The sequence below is a fragment of the Ambystoma mexicanum genome, chromosome 8 (assembly GCF_040938575.1).
Source record: "Ambystoma mexicanum isolate Mex_15411 chromosome 8, UKY_AmexF1_1, whole genome shotgun sequence".
Lineage (NCBI taxonomy): Eukaryota > Metazoa > Chordata > Amphibia > Caudata > Ambystomatidae > Ambystoma > Ambystoma mexicanum.
In genome coordinates this window covers 742570105-742592465 of record NC_090929.1, presented here as the reverse complement: position 1 = coordinate 742592465, position 22361 = coordinate 742570105, and the positions used below count along the sequence as shown (strand labels likewise).

General features: G+C 45.2%; 1 protein-coding gene across 7 annotated transcripts in view; it reads right to left on the bottom strand.

Annotated features, from left to right (window-relative positions):
• Window positions 1–22361, bottom strand: part of LOC138472418 (uncharacterized) — a 1989442-nt gene that overhangs the window by 1422583 nt on the left and 544498 nt on the right. The gene's annotated exons all lie outside the window — the stretch shown is intronic.

Sequence of the window (22361 nt, the reverse complement as noted above, 5' to 3'; positions counted from 1 at the left end):
CTGGAAGAAGCTGGTGTGCTCAGCAGAGCTTCAGTCTCCGAAGATCCTTGGTTTTAAGTCCAACAGAGCTTCTTCACGATTCATGTTTATGTGGCATTGTGTGCTTTGTTTTTTCTTGCTATGATGCTCAGTTCCAGATTTAACTTCGATTGAAAGACATGGTACTTGTGTTGACCCTTTGGGATGTTGGGATAAGAGCAGAGATTCCTTTCAAACTGTTAAGCGCTACCCAATTGATGGGAGGTTGGCAAAAGGAAACTTTCCTCAAGCTCTTCAAAAGATACTTTGCCCTGAAAACCTTAAGATTCTCGACTGCCAAAAAGCTGTCCCCCAATGCTTTTAAGAAGAAGCATGTGGATAAATTCTCTATCAGTGCTGGAAGCGCCTGCCTGTGGAACTCCCTCCCAACTGACTTACATCACAAAAACAAACGCTCAACATTTAGGAAAATCCCAAAAATAACTTGTTATGCAGCTGGTGCTCTATAAGTCAACAATAAATAAGTTAATGCAATAGTAATCATGGGCCTCATTAGGACCCTGGCGCTCCCGTAATGAACGGTGCCGGTACGGGACCGGCACCGTTCATTACGGGATGCCCTATTACAAGGTCTGCTAGCGGGTCCCGCTTTTGACGTCTGGTCTGACCAGACGTGAAAAGCGGGACCAACTAGCAGGCCACGATGCTAACAACGGGCCCGTCCTTAATGGGCCCGTTGTTAGAATCCTCCCCATTCCCATTGAGCCCTGTGCAGCTCCAATGGGAATGGGGATTAATTTTTACCGGGTCCAAGAAAAGGGCAATTACCAGGTCTGCCAAGGTCAGCATAACCCGGTTATTGCTCTTTTCTTGGACCCGGTAAAAACATTTTTACGGTGGCAGTCGTGCCCTTAATAAGGTCACGGCTAATGCCAGGGTCGTAATGAGGCACAATGTGTTATTTACATAGTACTTACGCCAAAGCTCTGTAAAAGGAACATTTTGGACCTCATTACGACCCAGGCGGTAAGTTACCGCCTGGGTCGTACCTTTACCACCATGGTGTAAACTACGTTTACGCCATGGTGGTTGGCGGACTTACCGCCCCATTCCGAGGTTGGCGGGGCGGTAAGTCCCCAATCCCCATTTACCCTTCCCCATTCCCATTTTTGCCCCATAGGGCATAATGGGAGTGGGGAAGGCGTTAATTACGCCACTGTAAATTACGGTGGCGTAATTAACATCAAGGTCCCTTAGCGCCATGGATTTTAACACCTGCCCAAAGCAGGTGTTAAAACCTCCATGGCGCTAAGGGACCTCGGAATCAGGCGGTAAGGGTCGGCGCTGTTTACGCCGCCGTAAACCCCTTACCGCCTGGGTCCTAATGAGGCCATTTATGTATAATTATTATTACCCAATTGAAACCTGGTATTTGTCAACCCCAGATGAACAAAGGGTTGAGTTGGCTTTGCCGGGATTCAAACCTGCAGATCATGCACAGATCTCCACAGGGAGCACTTAACCTGCTGAGCTATGTTATCACCGTCCGCTCAGATGTGGCTTCTGTTGTGGCAAAAGTAAAATTGTTTTCCCCATTGATGTGCTACACTGCCCTTTGCATGCAAAAGCTCAGCCACCCACGGATGCCATGTTAATCTGTGCCTACTGCCTATAACTGCATCGGTCTATGTTGTTGTGACCCTGTCCTAACTGAAATGTATTCCAGGTATGCTGCTACATACTGCGCTTCTACACTGTCCGCTTCTGACATAGTTCCTGTATGGTACGAGCAAGCATGTTTTAGATCACTGTCTCAACAGGAAAGAGTAAGTATTAGCTACGCTAGGTGTGCAACACAGCCTGAGCGGCGTGAGAACTGTAGTTGTAGTAGAAACCACTAACTCATTAGAAATGTCTTCTGCTTGTTGCAAAATTAACTCACCAAGGTGTGAGAACGTTACCAAGGCTTGCATGTTGTATTTTGAGAACCATGTAGTTCTTGCTGTAACTACACGAAACATTGCCGGTCAAGTGGCACAGCGAGGAGAGCGCTCGCTTTGACATCCGTGCAGAGCATATTAACGCAGGTTGTGTGACATCCGTGCAGAGCATATTAACGCAGGTTCGAATCCCGGCAGGGCCAAACTCAGCCTTTCATCCTTCCGAGGTCGATAAACGAGCACCACACACCGTGGGTAATAATAAGTAGCGCTATATAAACGCCTAATTATTATTATTGTATACCCTTGCCACTGTACAAAGCATGGGCCATTATCTTCCACAGAAGAACCTGTTTGCATTACTGTGTAATAATTCTGTAAGCATGGGAAGGGGGTTGCTGTGCCGGATAAGTTCAATTGTTGGTTTTGTGTCCTGTCTTGTTAATTACTGGCTCCAAGATGCTCTCAGTATCTCAGACCAGGGTACTGGATTGGTTGTCGTCCTTCCTCATTGACCACGCCTCCCAGCTGATCTTGGGCTCTTTCTACTCCACCACCTTTCTCTCTACATGTGGTGTTCCCTAGGGCTCTATTCTCTCGCCTTGGCTCTTCAACATCTACCTTGCTCCTCTTGCTCACCTGATTTCTGCCTTCTCTCCTCACTTCCAGTGTTACGCAGATTATATACAACTCTTCTTCAAGCTCCCCTCTTCCTCCTTCTCTTCCTCCTCTATCATGCCGGACTGCCTGTCTGCTATCCAGTCTTGGTGCACTTCCAATGATCTCCGTCTTAATGCCAATAAGACTGAGATTCTTCCTCTCAGGACGCCTGTTCCCCACTTCCCTCCTCACATCTTGGTCCTTGCCAAGAAGGCCCACTTTCAACTTCACCTCCTCAGAGGCATTTTCCCTTTCCTCGCTTTCCTCACTTTCCCCCAGAAGCTCAATGTCTCTAGAGCTCTGGTCCTCTCTAGGTTGAATTGCAACAGCCTCTTCCTTAACCTGCCTCTTTCTCCTCTGCGCCTTATTCAACTAATCCAGAACAGGGCTGCAAGACTTACCCTTGGCCTCAAGCCTAGGGACCATATTTTACCAGCCTAAAATCTCTCCACTGGCTCCCGATTACTGCAAGAATCAAATTCAAGACCCTTTGCATCATCCATAGGGCTGTCTGGGACCATGCTATCTTCAACTCTCTCTCTAGCTAAATATTCTCTGTCTTGGCCCCTTCAATCTTCTTGCTCCAATTCTCTGCTGGGTAAACATTTCACAAGCTGAGAACTGAGAGCAGATCTCTCTTCTCAGCTGGTTCACTCCTCTGGAACAGTCTCCATCTCTCTCTCTGTCTTGAATCGGATCTCCTCCGCAAGCAACTTAAGACTTTTCTCTTCTCCTCCTTCCCACTCTCCCTCGCTTGCAAACCATCCGCACAGTCGCTGAGATTGGTGGCCTGGTACCTCAAGAGTCCTCTAGGGTCCTGCCCATTCATCGCCAGCATCTGCCCCCTTGCACAGGCCTCTGGGCCCACTCCTGCCTGTCAGGTAGTTTGTCACAGGCCTCCACTTACCAGTTGGGTGGTAGACCTCCCCTTCGCTTGGAACGTCTCCGCTCTTACACTTATCTGTTGCATCTGCAACAGGCACTTCTGGCAAATCCCCCCTGGGGGTTCCATCCAACACTTAACCCATGCCCCACACCCCCCTACTCTTTTCTCTGCAATTGCACGCTCCGAATGACAAAACGCATAGTAGGGCTGCTGTTTGTTTTATGATTTATTAATAGTTTTACTGTTTATTTTGTATTTTGTTCCCTCGCTCCCTCCCTTTTGCATTGTGGTGCTTTGCAACAATGTCTTGTATAAGTGCCTTATAAATTATTTATAAAATAAATAAGATTTCATTTATGTATTTGTATTTGCTTATAACATAACCTTTACAAAACAATGGAAACATTTGAAAAAGAAACAGAATAGAGCTACAAGTTAAAAGTATCAAACATCAAATCAAGTCAAACATATTATATCATACAAAAACTTTCTCATAAATAGATAAAATATTCGCCGTCAGAGATAATAATAATATACTCCTTATTTCATAAGATAAAATTGAACAAAATAATGCATACACATAATAACACTATACTTCGTAAGGCATAAAAGAAAAAGTGGTAAATACATTGTACCTGCATTATTCACATCTCATTTCTAAATAACTATAGCAGAATACAACAATTTACAAAGCGTGCTCATAGGTCAGCATATGGAAAGCTAGATTGATACATATACATAATTGTATAACTACAGTCTGGGTATGCATCGATGAATCATTTAAAGCTTAATTTCCAATAGATGTCAATTTACAAATGTTACTCAAGAATTTTACTACGGCTATCTGCAAAGAAGACCCCTTTCCATGTAACATTTGCCACCATAGCCTGTCAAGATTTACATATTCAGTATTTGGTACACATTTTTTGAAACACTCTATACGCTACCCCTTCTCAAGATCGTACAATCAATTAATAAATCCTCCAATGTTTCAATTACTCCTACAATGCCACAGAACCTACACCATTTTCGAGGCTCTTTCCCGTATATCGGTAATCTCTCGGGTTAGCAACACATTAAATCTGAAACACATAAACTTCTGTCGCAATCGCTTATCTGGAAATAGGGTCAAGTATGGCTATAGGGTCCCCCCACGCTTATTGTGGGATACCAGCTGTTTATATAAACAGGTTTCTAAGACTTTCCCTGTGGTAACACTCCAATCCATCCATTCAGAGAGTTTTTTAACCTTAACTGGATTGTAGATAAGGAGGTCAACTGATACTCCTAGTTTGTTTAAATATTCCAGGCATTCAACTTTAAGATTTTGTAAATAACCCAAAATAGTGGTATCACTACAATAACCACTTCCCAATAGATCATACAAGGTACCCTTCGGGGTAGTGATTAGCTTCCGAAAAAGTGAGACCTTTCACCACATGACCGTGTTTCCTGTGGATACTAGACCTTGTTCATAGCGTATTGCGTCCAATGGAACACACTTTGGTAGACATTTAAACACTGTCCTCAACAAGATGGCTTCATATTTTGGTAGTTCTTCTATGACCCAGAGGCCGTAACATAGCTGTGATATTGTCTTGTGCTTACAATAGCGCAAAGTTGGTAAGAAGGAACATTTTCCGTATTTTGCATCAACTCTTTTTAGCTGTATCGATAAGGCACCAACTTTTCCCTCTAAATATTGCCTAAAAATATGCTTTCTTTTTATCCCCATATATGTGGTATACTAAATATCGCAGATGTGATCTAACCACCAATTTTACATGGTTCAAATACCATGAATGTTTCTTTGTATAGGGCCTGGGATGTAATCGTAGATTCACAGGTTTTTTTGCATTGATCATAAGACAATTCGAAAGTGTATAATCTCTGAATTTACTCAGCAAGCGTTCCAACCCTTTCAGGGTCTGATCGAATAACATAAAACCATCCACGTAGGCTGCCCAGCTGGTTTATACTCCCTCCACCACAGGGGGAGCAAAGACGGTAGCTTCTAGAACTGCACTGGCATTAGAAACATGCAAATTGAAAATTGTAGGTGCGAATATGCAACCATGTCGAAGTCCATTCGTAGCATTGATAAGTGTGGATAGAGTTCCAGAATTATTGAGACGCACCTGCAACTTAGACCCCTCGTGCAGATAGAACAATATTGAAAGCAGGGCAGATGGCATACCAATTAGGCTTAATTTTGCCCAAAGCAAACTTCTATTCACTATATCGAATGCCATTGTAAGGTCAATCGAAGCGATGTATATAGGAACACTATTGACCTTCCAAGCTTTTTATTGCATAACATTCATCAAAAGGCCCCCCACATCAGTTCACACATAGTTCCTAAATCCAAATTGGAACCTAGAAAGAATATTGTTTGCATTCGCCCACACCTGAATATGGTTCAGGACAAGACCGGATAATATCTTGTAATCGGCATCCAATAACGCAATCGGCCTGTAGTTTGCTGGATATGACCGACCTTTCTTATATATTGGTACTATATAAGAAATATGCCAGGATGCTGGGATATTCCGGGTCCTTACTATATCTTAGAATAAGAAGTAGAGGATTTTTGACCACATATCACTTTTTTCTTTGAAAATAACATTGGCCAGGCCATTTGGCCCAGCAGCCCTGGAAGGCGAGGCCTTCTGTATCAGGATTTTAATGTCCCCCCTGAGTTATAGCAAAGTGCCATGCCGTATCAAGAATATGCATGGGAAGCAAATCATTGCACTTTACTGGGGCATATAATGTTCCAAAATGCCCTTCCCATTGGTTCTCTGAAATAGCTGTGGTCTGCCCATTAGGAACTAAAAATATCTCACGATTTATTAGAGCCCAGAACGATCTGCAGGTATTATCCCTTAAGGCAGAAAGCATGTTTTCACCGTCTATCTGATAAAGGGTTGCACGGTGCACCTTTATTTTATTCTTCCATTTATTATTTATCTTTTCTTTTAGCAACACCTTTTCTCTGCACAAGGAGTCCATTTTGCATATATACCTAAGCTCCCTTAATCTACAATTCTTATAATGTCTCACTGTCGAATCATAAGAATGCACGTGTTTTATACTTCTAAAATTAACTCCTAATGGGCTCGCTGTCTTCTTGATTATTTTTTGTGCGTAGTGACAGAAGACATCAGTAGTGTAAAGGGCTAGCTTCTTACCGATGCTTGAGGTATTAAAGTCCAAAAGAAAAACTGCATTCGTCTTACCCACATTATCCCTATGCCAGACGATTCTAGTTTTGGCTGAGTTGACACGAAGGGCAGACAGGCATAGTCCATGATTCACTAATCCCCAATCCCCTCCAAATTTCAACTCAAACCTTGTGATTACTACAGGCTGTGCTTGTTAGAGTATATTCAGTTGCTAGTTGCAACAGCGGTTTCGAGATAAAAATATGATCTATTATGCTGGATTGATCACCTCTAAACCATGTGGTGTGATCTGTGACATTACTCAATAGATCTCTAGCGTTGTGAAAGCCCCATTCATCAAAGAAGTTTCCCCATAGTAAGCCCTGGGTCATTTTCAAAGTTATCCCCATAGATAATTTGGCACAACTGATTTAGAGATTCGGTATTGACCCAGATTCTCCTCCAGCAACTGCTTCTTCACTCTCTTGCCATTGAAATCTCCCGCCACAATAACCATAAGGTCCGGGCAGGTTTCCTGACAATCCTCCAATATATGTCCCAACCGGACTAATGATTCTTTTAGTTCAAGCTTAAGACTCCAGTATATGTTTACTACCAAAATGTTGCATAAACCCAAGAGATTGTTACTTTTAAACTGTGTCAGTAATGCCAAACACCACTTAGATATCCTAAAAACCTTTCGAACAATTGGCCACATGTCTACTCGAATTGCAATTAAGAGACCCCCCCGATGGTCTGCCTCGCAGTCCCTTTGTAGCCAAAACAGAGTGAACTATGCAGCAATCCAAAACATATGGCACAGTTAACCACGTCTCCTGTAAACAAATAATTGAGCTCATCATTAACACTGAACACGTTTCGGGAGAGTTCTTGAGAAACCAATGGCCCCTGGTGTTCCAACACACCAGGGACAATTTACCAGACATGTTAACTATTTTTTAATCCCTGCAGTTGGGAGATAGAATCACTAGGTTGATTCAGACCACCCCCATCAGTAGGCGTACCATCGGTGCCCTTAGAATGAGCCAGATTCCTATCCCTTGGTTCATCCAGTTGAGTTCCTATATCGGGTTCTGGAGCACCCCCACCCACATTTTTAAGATCATAACCAAATCTATGAAATAACTCTGCCTCCTTAAGAACAGCCTTGTATATTGTACGAGAGAAAAAGAATACCCGTACAAAGTCATATCGTTTGGAGGAACATAATCTACAAGATTTATATCACCAGAGGAGATCAATGAAAGACTCAGGATTTCGTTAAACAGTGTCAAAATTCTACCACGATTTAGAGACGGCAGGCCACCATAAGAGAACAGATAATGCAACACAACACTAGGGTTCTCTGGATAGCAAGGGGGTCTCAGTTGTCATTCCTCCCCTGAGGTAACAATTGTGACATTCCTCACGCTTTCCAGCATAGTGTTGGGAAGTTGAGGATCTGTTAGAGGATTAAGGGGTGGCCTATCCTCATGACCACCCATTGCCACGCTTACAGGCCCAATGTTGGTTTGGGTTTTGGACTTGTCATGTGTAGACCGCGAATTAAAGAACTCTCTGGGTTCATCCAATAATGTTGTAGTCCCACTGATATTGTGGGTTGTGGTATTCCCAATAGGAGGCTGTTCATTGGGTATCTCAGGATGTTCATCCAACATTATTTTCATGACTTTCCTTATAATCCGTTCCATCACCATATCCCCACCCTCCTTGATCTCCAACTCAGATTTATCCCTATAGTGCATATACTGTTTACACAGTACTTCCAACCCACCCCCCTCCTTTCCAAATGGAAGAACAGGAGTGTTTAGATATTTTTCCAACCCAGGACCATTCGATTGTACACACTCTCTATCACCCATAATACCTGGAAGAGTAGTAGAAGAAGATCCTCTGCGCTCTACTGAATTTCCAGGGTGAGAGAGTTTATTGCCTCCCATTTCAACTCCACATTGTACATTTGTCATAGGATCTGGGGTTAAACTACCATGTGATACTGGTTTGATTTTGTCGGCATAATTAGTGATGTTCATACCAGGTGGTGCCATTTTAGCTTCAGTATTTCCTGTCAAATCGATGGCGGGTTTCTTTGGGAAAAGGTTTAGTAGGCTACCCTTGGCATGCCGATCCACTGGCACTTGTATGAGTGTTATTGGCGGTGATGCATTATTGTCAACAGGTACCATCTGCCCCAAGTTAGGCATTTGATCCGTATTCATTCCAATTGAATAACATAACAGTTTCCTACTATTTACATGAGTACATTTTTGCAGTTCAACAGCTGTAATTAAATTCTTAAACAGTGTTGTATGTATACGTAGTTCAGCTATGATTTGGCTGTTTAATGTTTCATCCATCCCCTCCTCCCAGTTGTCACTCCGTGTTGGATCCTGTGCCGGGGTTATTTCCCACTCAACCTCTTTACCTGGAGGATATTGTGACAGAGCGAGTAAGGAGCTGTCAAAATCTGATGGAGGTGCCCCCATCTCCAATGCATTGCCATTTCCTTGCATGGGAGACTCGACACATATAGAATTGTTACCATCCCCGGCTTCGATTAGCAATATAGATTCTTCTTCCACTCCCTCTCCCTCGTTCAGGTTCATCATGGCTATGCGCATAGAGGATGGTGGAGATGGGGGGAGGGGTAGAGCGAGGGCCATTCTGATGGTTCCACGTACCGGGGTAAATACAAGCGGGGCTGACAGAATATCGTCATATGCCCATACCCCTGCCATCGATTCCCTTCTAGTCACTGGGCCAAGTATATTTTGCGCATTTGGTATTCTTCATAACACAATCAACAAATATTACTGCCCGATTTATCCAAAACGCACCACAGGCTGCAGGCGGACCACTAAGAACCGGTGCCTCCTATCCCGTACACATATACAGAAAAAGTTATGCTGTCTTGGAAAATGTATAATTTCTTACAATAGATGGTTCTCCTTACCCGCAGCCCCGCCGAACAGCCAAACAGCCAAACAGCCAAAACACTTTTGTACACTTCCGGTGCGCGCGCCCGGAGGTAATGTAGGAACTGGAGGCCGGTAGGCGGGCCAAGAAGGCGGGACTGCGGGCGGGACTGTGGGCGGGGATGAAAACAAAGGAGAACGAGACTTGTTATACAGACAAAACCTGTAGCACCGAGCTGAGACCATTCTCAACACAAGTCCCAAAACACAAGTCCCAAAGACAGTCCAAAGACAGTCTCTATCAATAGAGACCTCTAAATTTACTTGATAGGAAACAGCAAGTGTGTCCGTCCAGAAGCGTTTCCACTACACAGCGGCTTCTCCACGCCGACGGCCCTCGGAATTCAAAACAGCAGATCAAGAAGGCTCAGATAACACTCAACGTGTTCCTCGAGAGGTGCAGCCAAACAGCCAAAACACATTCGTACACTTCCGGTAAATAAATAAAATAAAAAAGGAATCCAGACAAGATTTTCAAATACAGCCATCTCTGTTATTGGCTTGGCAGCCCTCACTCTGCCGAGGTAGCAGATGTCATGAAAATATATGGGAGCATCAGTATCCCACTCAGTCCCATTGGGCGCATCGTTGGGCCGCTGGGCTCAGTTCTGATATCAAAGCAGGGGGTCCAGGTACACAACACTTGAGCATTGCAGGCTGTCCCACACTAGAATTACACATGATAATCTGTCACCACCCAGTGGAGCCCACACAACCGCACTGTGCAACAAGATTCACATAGAGAACAGGTAACATTTGGCGCACCTTAACCCAGAGAGCCGAGATGGGTCCCTCAGTGGCACACAAGGAATGTATATCTCTGATGAGTCCAATTAGGACTCATAATGAAAAGGGAAAGTTAATAAGGATGGGAAAGTGGTGCAATTTGGCAGTTTCACTCTCATAGCACCTGGTCTAATCCGCACGAGAGTCTACACGCACATTAAAACAGCAAACCTCCTAGAAAGTTTGTCAGCATTCCCATGACTAGTTTCAGCCCTGGGCTCACCAGTGAAGTATAGGCCTTGCAGGCTAATGAACCATTTGATCAACCAGGTGTTTTCTCCCTTACTGTCATTAGCCATTTCAAGGACTTATGATCGGCTTGAATGTGGAACGTAGGCCATGTCATGTATGGTCTAAAAGGCCTTGAAACCCTAACAAGTTGACACCACTCTTTTCCACCAGTGGGCCACATTAGTTCCCTATCCTTATGTTGAACATAAAAGAATGTTACTTGGTGTTTCTTGCATTTCTCCTCCAGTTATGGCAAGATTAAGACTATCCCTACTACAGCTGCATCAGTTTGAACAATGAATGGCTGGCTGTTGTCTTGTGCTCACAGCACTGGAGCTCTACACATCGACATGGCACCAATCATACCTTAGAAGCCCAGTTTATTAAATGTGAGTGAAGTCACAGTTTTTGTTATGTTACCATTGTCCCATAGTCAGCAATGGAATTTTGGTAACAACCAATAAAGCCATGAACTGTTCTCAGTGGTTCCAAGTCTAGGGGCACCTGAATCTTGCTTTGGACAGGCTGTGCCATACCCATACTAACTACATGCCAAGGCAAACACTGAGCTCCGAACCAGCTGGCACTTTGAAAAACACAAAGGATAGGGTAAAACACAGATAGCCCAATATGGGAACCAGGAAATCAGCTAACTGATTAAAAACTACAGAAACTAAAATGAACAGTGATGAATTCATAAACAACCACTCAAAGGCTGCACAATAAAAGGGAATCAGGCTAACATACTTAGGGCCTCATCACGAGTTGGGCGGTAACGCCGGTGCTATTAGTGCTGGCGCTAATAGCCCTGCCGCCAAACCCCCCGGCACTATTAGGATCACGGGTTTGGCGGAAGGGTTATTGGCCATTCCCCATTGGGCCCATTCGGGAATTCCTCATTCCCGAACATTTGCGCTATTACCGCCGTCGGATTTTCCGCCGGCGGTAATCGCGCCGAAAATCAGCAATTTTGCAGCGGATTTCCCCCCAGCTAAAAGCTGGGGGGAAATCCGCCAAAGCCATGATCTGGCGGACCCTTAAATGCGGCGGTAATAGCGCTACCGCCACATTTAAGGGTTACCGCCAGACTCATGATGAGGCCCACAGTGTGGACACAGTAAACATCAGCTAGACCAAACAAAATATGAAAAATATCAATGTTTAGTGAGACAATGGGGACAACATCACAGGGCTACGATTCACATACAATATAATTAAACATAATTAAGAAACACTTATATACGCATACCTAAACATACATTAAAGAAGACAGACAAATATTAAAAGACAAAACCAAATACACTCAATCACAAAAGGTACACACAAAAATATGTTGATTTGCAGTATCATATACAAAACCAAAATACAATGCCCCAATGGTGTGCAATATGTTATGCATATAGGAGGAGAGACATTCAGATCACTGGTCTTCTTCAGGACAAGTCTTCATGTCAATAATGGAAATTATATCAGAAAACCTAGAAAAGTGTCAAACAATCAAGATGTAAGTTTAAATACCAAATTAGAGTTGTCCACCATACATACTATGTGTGAATAGAAACCTGGAAAAGTTGTCATCCTGAATGTTAAGACCGCATCCAAGATCCAGAAACCAACTGTCACGCACCCTGGGTGTTGGCGCTTATGGGATCGATGGAGGGTTTGGCTCCATTGTATTGTTCCAACACATTCAATGCCGACTTCGGCGGCGCAGTCTAGTTGTTCCATTCACTCCCGGCACCCGGCGCGTTGCAACTCTTAGCGTTTCCTCTGCGGGTCTGTACGCTAGTGTTTCTCCTTTGCGGTGCTCCACTTTGCTTCCTTTCCGTTCCTCTAACTGTTGCTGAGCTCTGTCAGCTCCCTTCGTATCCGCGGCGGTGAGCTACCCGCTTGCGGTCTCTCTCTCCCCCTCTCTCTTCTTTAGCCACCTTCAGCAGTGTTTTCACTTTCTGTGCTACCGCGGCGGCCCTCTCCCCGCTCGTGGTCTTTCTCTCTATCTCTCTCTGTTCCCCTCTCGGTCCCCTCCAGCCACGCATCGCGCTCAGGTCTCGCCATGACCGCGCCTTCTCCTCCCTGTGCTCCCGCTTTGTTCTAGAGCTCTTCTGTGCTTTTCCCAGGTTTTCTCACAGCACGGCTCTAAATTGGGTTTCTCCACAAGCCTTTTGGATGCTCTCTGTAGTATCTTACCTGTTCCTTTTGGAGAACCTCTGCTCACCACTTCTCAGACTCTTTGGAGTTACTTCTGTTACTTACCAGCTCTATAAGATCTATCCTGCAACCAGACCTGGAAAGATACCCCTCAAGGACACTTCTGAAGGGATTCCTTAGAGCCAGAAGACATAGCAATGCTGCACGTATCCATCGCACCAAGGGTTTTTTTGTGCCTGGAGTCTTATGCCCCTCAATTTCTCGGCTATTCCGGAAGCAAGGTCATTGGCCTGCCGATTCCTCATGGCCACAGTGGCTTCCTTCCGTGGTAGGCCCTACCTTCATGAAAAAAGGACTACAGGGTCAGGGGAAGGGAGAAGTTACCATCTCCAGCCTCCGTATCATCAGGTGAGGAGGAAGAGAGGGAATTTGAAGCTGAAACCGAAGACTCTGAGGTTGACACCAACGTAATGCCCACAAACAAGTTGATCTAAAGAACAATGTGGCTTAGTGCACTTATTCAAATCTTATTTAAGGATCCAAGAAATTGCCCATCTCAGCTGGCACTTTGAAGCAATGATAGTAAGCTTTGCTCTCTGAAGAGGCTGCAGCACTCTCTTGAGGTGGCTGAAAAGCTAATTACAGCTAGAACTGAAGATATCATCATAATACACAAAAGTGCCACAGAAGCTCTCCTACCCTGTAAGGGCATGGTTAACCACACTCTGAAAAGTGGTAGGCACATTCTTAAAAACAAAAGTCATTACCCTGAACTGATATAAATCTTATGGAGAAGAGAATGCTCCCTTCCCCTGGGCATTGCAGGAGTCTGCAATCTTTGGCTGGCAAGATGGTTTGGACTACACTGCCTATCAGCTGTAGCCAACAAGGACAATGGTGATGGATCATGGAAGTCATAATCCAAAATATCTGGAGAGCCACAGGTTGCAGACTCATCTGAGGTCAAGTGAAAGAAGGTTAGAAACTGAGCAGCTTCGAACATCCATAATTTCATCAGCTCATAGCAGAGGGTGTGCATCTGCCTTGGTGACAGGACTGAGACCACTATAAGAACCAGAAGTTAAATTGGTGTGTACTTGTAACTCTGCTAATGTAATCTACTCACCGAAATGCCCCTGCAGCATATTCTATTTGGGGCCCACAAAACGCAAAGCAAAACAGCGCTGGAACGAACATATATCCCAAATTTGAACTCAGAATTTAAAATCTCCTGTGGCAGTGCACTTCAAAGAAAAACAACACGCAGTGGTGCAACGCCAATTCATCATCCTGGAGCAGGTCAAATATTCTAAACGGGGCAGTGACCTTGTGAAGCTGCTTGAGCAACGAGAAGCGTTTTGAATAGAGGAACTCTCTTCCTTATACCCACAAGGGATGAGTATTGACTCAATTGTTTTATTTGATGTCTTCTGACTTCTTTTTACCCTGCTGTGATGTCTGATGTAATATCCTGTCTGGATGTTTCAAGTGTACTTAAGCAATGCTCTTTTGTCACACATTTGATTATTTTTTGATCAGTTAACTTTGTTGTTCTTGATTTTTTTATTCCTTTATTGTATCATTACTATTTTCCATTTAGCTTTGGTGGTGATTCTTCCTAATTGTTATTACTCTTTGATCTTTTTTAGATCCTTAACTTTCGGGTTGTAAGCATTTTTGATTGTTATGATTTGGTAATATTTACCGTTCCAACATGGCAGCACCTTAACCTTGGTATCAACTTCTGGGGCTGCAGCCATCCGTCCATTGCACATCTGGCGACCTGGCTCTCTTAGGCAGCAGGATGCCCGGCGTTGCCATGCACAGCTGTCATCTGTGCTGGTACACTTGTTCCTGTATTACGTGTGCAGTCAGTTTTTTCTGTTTACATCTATTAGCTGTGTTTGAAGCATTTTTCAGATTATTTTAAATTGGTTTTTTCCAGTCATTGCAGTGTTGCACCGCCATGAAGCACTAAACTCGAACGGGCACGAATACAGGTATGAAGAAGGAGTTGGGATCATGAGACCACCCCGGTCTCACCAATTTCATGACAAGACGGAAGGCCAGAAAAGCCAGCAACCACCCATTATATTTTGGACAAATCCCAAATGCACCAATGATCGATAAGTACATCAAGAGATACCCTCTCAGTCAGCCATACAGACCAGGTGTGGTACAGATCTATACATGCGTGGGAGAAGACCCAGGGACCATGGTTAGAGATACCAATATGGACAGCCTGGTCTAAGCACTGAGAAAACCATGTTACTGACGTCATTTGTGACAACACAACATAGCAGCGTTAGACATGAAGCACACATGCAATCCGCACTGCGCGACACAAACACACACTCGAATACATGAAGAACATAAGAGTGCAGCTCTATAGCTAGAGGACAGATACATATACATACTGTCATTGCTTTATTATTTTGTCATTAGCCAAATGAAGTAACAAGCCAATAGTCGTGTGGACATACAGAAATATATGTGGAGCCTGATCAAGCCACGTATAGCTAACCTATAGGGAACATAGTACAACATGGACGATGTAGAAACCGCATTATAATGGTTGTAGGAAAATTACCGAAAGCCTCAGGCCACAGAGCAGGAGACGAGCAAAGCTGATTCAGGCAGGACAGAGCACAAGACGCATAAGACAAGTTCACCATCCAAGGTCAAGAGATACGTGGACATTTCTATCCCCAGACAACAAAGGGACCAGCTGCAGAAAAGTGGAATAAATACTCATAATTTGGAGCTGCAGAGCTCGATTTCGTAGTCCCTAGACATGTGATACAGCTGAAGCAGACAATGGATAGTGATTGATGGTGGGAAACAAAAGCCAATCCCAGGCAGCCAGACGCAGATTGCAACAAACGTGCAACAAGTATACAAGTGTTGTGCCTAGCGGGACATGGTCTCATAGGCAAAGGTGGTGTACACAAGTTACAATACAGACACATAATTGTTCACATCACCTTTGATAAGGTGCACAGTGAGCTGAGAACCATTTTGGGTCCCAGGCATTGGGACGTCAGCTCTAGCAATCACAGTTGAATATCCTAGAGTGGATAGCAGGGGACAGGAACCATTGGTAAGACCACTACTCTGCAAATATGTAGTAAGTTGGATTTTGAGGAAGGGACAGGCCAGCCACCTGACATGCACGAGCCAATAGAATAACATATATATATATATATATATATATATATATATATATATATATATATATATATATATATATATATATACCCATAAGGGTTATGGTGTCCTCAGTACCCAATCCCTACCACTGTATGTGTTTTTAGGACAAAACTGGCCTGCACGCCATTTACTGTGTGACATGCTGGAATCTTCCTGAGTTCTTGTATCGATCCCTTTATTTTTTATTTGTAATAAACTGCAGTGTGTACTTGCTGTCTGACTGAGTCCTCTGTTTATTCTGGGGAAGAAGTTAGGCCCTTTGAGTCCACAGACCCCCAACATCACTCTGGCATACCAGGGAGTCATCCCTAACAAGTTAGTAGCAGAGGATGGTTGGCTGCGCCGGCTGGGCACTAAGCCGTCTCTTCTGCTGTGAAACCTGAAAGGCTGCAAGACCCTCGCATATTTCGAGAAGACGGAGAACGCGTACCTGTGTAAAGGTTGTCAGGAGCCAGCTTGGAAATTATCCTGCCCGGAGTCAGCGAGGAGTCCAGGCAGACCGGGACAGGGATGTGGGCACTTTTGGGGGGGACACAGCAGCCGAGCAGCAGGCCACGGAGTATAAGTATTGATCAGGTCACACGGCAACTGGAGGAGTGAGGGTGGGTACTGAATATTTGTGGAGTATTGTTTAGAATCGTCGAGAATTGGCAAAGTATTGTCTAGCATTGTCAAGTTAAGTAGGGACAGCAGCGGAGGTAGATGTCCGTTTTATATGTTTAGGGCACATTTGGGTTTTAGAGGTAAACGGTTCTGGTGGATAACCTAGACTGTTGACTCGAAGGCGCGGATGACAAAAGCTATGTAAATAGCGGATTTCCTGTGGGTTGGGCATTTTAGCTCGGGTCATAGATGACGGTATCCCCGTGAACGCTAAGCAGGGAGCAGGCTTAGATTGCGGAGGGTGAGTCGGCTGATTAAGTCTCCTCGAGCGAAACATTTTGCACGCTAGGTGACGCAGCAGGTACAGTTCATCACAAGAGAATATTGGCATACTCTGCCTGGAGGCGGGAAGACAGCTGTGGTTTTTTTTTGTATTGTTGGAGTAACAGGCTATAACAGTGAGCGTGCAGTATTCAATTTCTTAGTTTGACCTTGTTTAGCAATTTGGTGACGTCACCCATTGGTTTGTGCATAGGATATCGAAAGCATGAGGAGGTGAGGAGCTAACATTGGTAACTTGGGATTGGTAGGTGATGTAAACAAGTGGCGGTGCACGGAAGGAGCATGCACAAGATTGTGGGGGTGCCTGAGGAGGCAGTGAACTTGCAAGAGGAACGGTGCGCAGAGCACACCCAGTAAGGTGTGGAGCCAGAGAGGCTTGTAGTGAATTAATAACATTGTGATTGCATTGTATTCCTTCCTTAAACAGCAGACTGCCGAAACCCTCGATTTGAGGTCAGGTAAAGGAGAAAAGCAAATTGCAATGTATCAGGGGAAGCGCAGTGGGTAAATGCCCCTTCACAACCTGTGTAAGACACTCCCAGCTTACAAGGAGAAAATATGTAAATATAGCATAGAATGTTCTAAAAGTACCAAAGGGAAGTTAACTAAACCATGGCCACCATGCAGACATTTCTCCAAAGATGTGCAGCAATCACTACTGACACATATACAGGGTGCATATAAGGGGAAGAAGCTGGCAAGCCGCATGGCCATATACGAGTTGTGGCACATGTGCCAGGAGGGAGAAGGGGATGCAGTGAGGTGTCAGTGGATGCTGAGTCAGCAGGAGGTACCCGGGTCCGCAACCTTGCCTTCCGCTCCCCCACATGTCCCTCCGAGTATAGCATCTGATGACACACAAAATGAGCAAGGGATGTATCCATTACAGGAAGAGCATTACAAGAATTGAGAGCAGCAGAGGGGTATTCAAATCTGACATATAAGCCACCACCATATACAAAGGAGGAGGGACTGAGGGCTGTAGGGCATCCAGCTGTTGAATAAGAGATGAGCAAAGAGGCACAGAAGGGAGCGACAAAGGGACTCGTGAGCATAGCCACAAACGAGTGGGTAGGGGGGCAGATATTACTGAAGTTGGAAGGGAAGACAGATGGAGAAGCAGAAGGGACAAGCAAGGCAATGGAATGGCTGAAGGGGAATAGTGTAGCATCAGATTGGGCTAAGATAATGGAGGAAATGGACAGGAAGGAGAAGGAGAAGAGATTGGAAACAGGATAGAGAGTTCAGAGAGGAGCAGGTGCAGAGAGAATGAGAAGAAAGGATGGAAAGAGATCGCAGAGAAAAGAAGAGAGAGGGACGGGATAGAGGGATAGAGGGATAAGAGAAGTGGAGAAGATCGAGAGATGAAGGGAAGTGGTAGAGCAGGAAAAGAGCACGTTGATCGAGAGGGAAAAAAGAAAGTTGCAGGTGGGCAGATTGACACAGGAATGCACGCACAGGGAGGAGGACAAGCAAGCAATAAGAACAGTAAAGACACAGTCAACGGAGCGAGAAGATGACAGAATGAGTGGGGGCAGACAAACAGAGCCAGATGGCATGACATGAGCAATAAGAGCAGTAAAGACACAGAGGGCCATGGAGTGAGAAGATGACAGAATGAGTGGGTGCAGACAAACAGAGCCGGATAGCATGACATTATTTGGCAGGTGTGCAACAGAGCAGATGAGCCATGGCCTATTGGCCTAGGCAGGGGGAAGCAGACATGACTTGCGTAACATCGACATTGGCATAAAGCCCAGCATAGATACAACCACAAGAAGGCTGAGTTTTATGGCTGACTTTTGCAGTAACATTATATGATATGATATGACATTGTTAACGTGGGACTCAGGGTCTGACAATGAAGGGCGGCACAGTGGGGACAAGAGGGCGGAGCAACAGAGGCCCCAGTTAATGGGGACAGGGGCAGACAAGCGAGTGACTTGGGAATTAGGGATGCACCCAGAGGGAGCAGGAGGAGGCAGCACGAATGAGCAGGCACCATGGGTGAGGCACAACGTATGTACTATCAATGAAATGATGACATATGTGGAAAGGCTCAGAGACCTTGCAGGATGTAGGAAGTGGGAGACAGCTATAGGGTGCTGAAGGGGAAAAGTAGTGACAGAACATGACAACAGTGTCTGGATTACCATACAAGATCCAATAGAGTTGTACGCAGGCATACAAAATGAGAACAAACAAGCTAGGCTGACTAGAATCGCGCACGGAGATGGAGGGTTCATACAGATGCTTATTGGAGAGAGGGGGGTTGAGACCTTAGTACATACCATGGAAACACGCTGACAAGGAAAACATTAGGTGTAGGTTACCATTGTTAACCGCATGTGCTGGGAAGTGGATTTACAAGATGGAGAAAATGACCACGGGACACACGTTAGCAGTGGGAGACATGAAGGGGTTACTAGTGGCGATCCTCGGAGACGCCACCGATGATGTATGGAAGAAGGCAGGGTTTTCAGGAGTGACAACACAGAACACGGCGCACAATGGTTCGTTGTTCGCAAACTGCAGAGCAGCAGTGTGGCGAGCTCTCAGGAAACAATATCCAGACCCATCAGACATTGGGGCCATCATGTCACGTAAAATGAGGGATGATGAAGACCCTGTACAGTATATTCAGGAGATTCAAGAGCTTTGGCGCCTTGAAACCCGCGTAATGTGGGATAAAACAGTAGCAATATTTTACCACATATTGTGTCAAGAGCTGCCAGAGCCGGTCCAGAAACACTTAAAGAAGCTGATATGCTGGAAGCAAAAGCATGGCCAGAAATACAGCTCACGATAGTTCACCATTGTAGATTGTGGCAAGAGAAGTTTAAGAAGAAGGCGGAGCACAGGAAGATAGATGAAGCAAAACTAGTGCAGAAAAAACTATCGAAGTATGCCTTGGAGGGGGCTGTGATAACTAGCCAAGCACACAGGGGACACTGCAACAGCAAATGTCAGAGCAGTTCACACCTCCCATTGGGGCAGGGGAACCCACAACAAGGATTTAGAGGAAGAGGAGGGCCATCAAGAGGATGCAGGTACGGACCACAGCCAATCACAACCAATGGTGTTTTCCAGGAGGGTTTTGGAGTTATGGACAGCAGGTGCAACAGGGCCCAATGGGGATTTTCAGGGGGTTTCCCAGGGCAAGGGAGGGAGCCAACTCCAATGCTGAACGTGTGGGCAGATTGGACACATCTCGAGAGTGTGAAGGAACAGGGTTATGCAGCAGAACTGGAGAGCACAGGGCCAGCAGCCATACCAAGGGGATCAGGATAACTACTCCACACAGGACCAGCAGCAGCAAGGGCAGATACAGAGCACACACCAACAAGCACCATAGATGCATGCACAAGCACCACAGCTGCAATCACAAGAACCACAGATGCAGGCCCCTGTAACACAGTATTTGCAAGCACCACAGATTCACTGGAAACACACAGCAACTGGCACAGATACAAAACAATGGCGCATTGACACACATGGACTCCATGGCAACAGTTTCTGTTAGATAGTTGGGAGGGGTGACCATGATATGTAACAACCCCTTTACTGGGAAGGAATGTATCCATACGCTCAATAGGACAGTCCACAGAAGAACATGATGTGTCCCATCCTGTCGATCACACCCAACCGTGCGGAGGAACCTCGCATAGGGGTGGCGATAGGTGACAAAACGTTTTCCTTTCTTGTAGACACAGGGTGACTAGGACCTGCATTCGGGAAGGAGCATTTAAATTGTGCTGTGCCATGAACACTCAAGGATTCTCTGGGGCTTGGGAAGTGGTTCCTCGCACAGATGATATCTCACTTTCTATAGGAGAACATGATCTATCTCTACATTTAGTCTACTCTCGACAGACACCTGTAAACATACTGGGATGAGAAATTATGAGCAGACTAAACATGACCATTTCATTCATGGACAAGGGAATAGTGTGCTCCACACCAGGAATACACATGCTCAATATAAGAGAGATTGTTCAAGCTTATTGTGGATGGAGAGTACAGAGGGGGGTGCCCCTGGAGGAGGAGATGTTGCAGTACAGGACTGACATTGCTATTGCATGGCTCCCAGGGATTGCAGTGAAAATATGGTATAAATTGAGTCAGTAATGCTAAGAGAGGATTGGATTGGGGTACATAGGTTAGACAACACAGGACGAGCATGGAGAGCATTGATCGCAGTAGCAGAAGGGTGCAGGTTGACCACAGTGACAGACGACAAACTATTCAGAGAAGAGAGTTTAGAGACAGAGATGGAGTTCCAGATGAGTGTGACCTGCTGGTTAAGGATGCACTACAGGGAAGTACCACAGAGGATGGCAATGCCGCTTGAAGCGCAAGCCCCATTCTGCGAGGGGGATCTGGCCAAGGTACCCTGCACCCTATGGACAACAAGCCCCTATGATGTGGGGCTGCTTAAAAGCATAGGGGGAGTAAAGATAAAAACTGAAACCATCACGGAGTAAAACAATACTCACTCACGAAAGAGGTAAACAAGGGCATTTTTGAAACTATTACAGCACTAATAGAGAGAGGCATTCTTGTACCATCAGAGTCCCCATGCAACACAGCGGTGTACCCAGTAAAATACAAGGTGGACAAGGGCAAGCTACAGTACTGTCAGAAGGAAGTGCTATATATTGGACAGACAATCTCCCAAAATCGCTGACATGTTATCGCAGAAAGGGGAAGAGACAATATGCAAGACAGCCAAACCCCCGACAGTGAGAGAAATCCAGCAGTTTCTAGGGTTATGCATGGGTTTTTGACTACATTACATACACATGGTCTCTAGTGAGCACCCTGAAGGAAGCACAGAAGGGAAACAAGGCACTGACCTGGATGACAGAGATGACTGAAGCATTCGACATGTTGAAGGAAGAGATATGCACAGCCCCAGTGTTAGGGATACCAGACTACAAAAAGGAATTTTTCCTGTTCTCACACACTGATGGTGTGGTAATGAAAGCAGTACTGATGCAGAAGACGAGCTTGGGACACAAACCAATAGCATACTACAGTGAGAAACTTGACCCTGTAATGATAGGACATTATCAGTGCAAACAAGCTTTGGTGGCTGCCGTATTTGCAGTGGAAAAGTCAGCAGCAATTACCATGAGGTGAACTACCACGCTTTACATAGAGCATGCCCTTTTTGCGATTCTGCAGAAACCAAAGAGCACACTGACAACACAGAGCGCATCAGGGTATGAGGTGATACTATCAAACGCCTCATTGAAGATAGTGTGGTGGGGATTGGTCAAACCAGCGATTTTCCTAGCAGACGTTCTACAGGTAGGACACTATGCACATGACTGCACAGCAAACATAGAGATGTTCAGCGACACTCGCAAAGTACATGAGGATGCACTTGAGGGGGGAGACGTACTATACATTG